The sequence below is a fragment of the Gymnoscopelus microlampas genome (assembly GCF_963454915.1).
Source record: "Gymnoscopelus microlampas genome assembly, chromosome: 15".
NCBI lineage: Eukaryota > Metazoa > Chordata > Actinopteri > Myctophiformes > Myctophidae > Gymnoscopelus > Gymnoscopelus microlampas.
This window is the reverse complement of record NC_139952.1, coordinates 10,446,490-10,446,858: the sequence shown is the minus strand read 5'-3', so window position 1 is coordinate 10,446,858 and position 369 is coordinate 10,446,490.

Sequence of the window (369 nt, the reverse complement as noted above, 5' to 3'; positions counted from 1 at the left end):
TGGATAATGACCGATGAGCTCTATAACGGACCGCTGTGTAATCAGAGACTCAGAACACCTGCTCATGTCAACCTGTGCTGCTTGGTTATATGCTTTATCCAACATGACAGCCATGTAAACAAACAAACAATGTCATTTACAACTAAACGTTGCTCTCAAGAATGTTTTTGAAAACATTTGAAGTGAGAAATAGACGATGCAATAACCGAGAAGTCATTCTATTTGATCCACTGCGCTTCCTTGTTTATCGTGGCACAACAACGGGGGAATACCAAAACGCTCGCCCCAAAACACAGTCGCCCCGGGGCAAATCCGGCGGTATTACAGGCAAATCGGCAGTAAATAGAATGGGGGGCGAGTGTGTTTTGC